Below are 309 nucleotides of genomic sequence, written 5' to 3'. Positions count from 1 at the left end.
TTTTGGACCCAAATGTATTTTGGATGCTTCAAGAGACTCTAATTAACCCACTGATGTCTCATATGGACTACTGTGATGATGTTTTTATTCCCTTTCTGGACATGGACAGTATAGTGTGCATACACTTGCATACGCTCTCGGACTAAATATAAAATATCTTAAACTGTGTGTGAAGATGAACGGAGGTCTTACGGGTGTGGAGCGACATTAGGGAGACGAGTTAATGACAGACATTTCATTATTGGGTGAACTAACCCTTTAAGCATGTTTCAAAATTGCTCAAATTCACAAAAACAGAAAACATTATAA

Source organism: Pseudorasbora parva, chromosome 7 (genome assembly GCF_024679245.1).
Source record: "Pseudorasbora parva isolate DD20220531a chromosome 7, ASM2467924v1, whole genome shotgun sequence".
NCBI lineage: Eukaryota > Metazoa > Chordata > Actinopteri > Cypriniformes > Gobionidae > Pseudorasbora > Pseudorasbora parva.
This window is presented reverse-complemented; position numbering follows the sequence as displayed.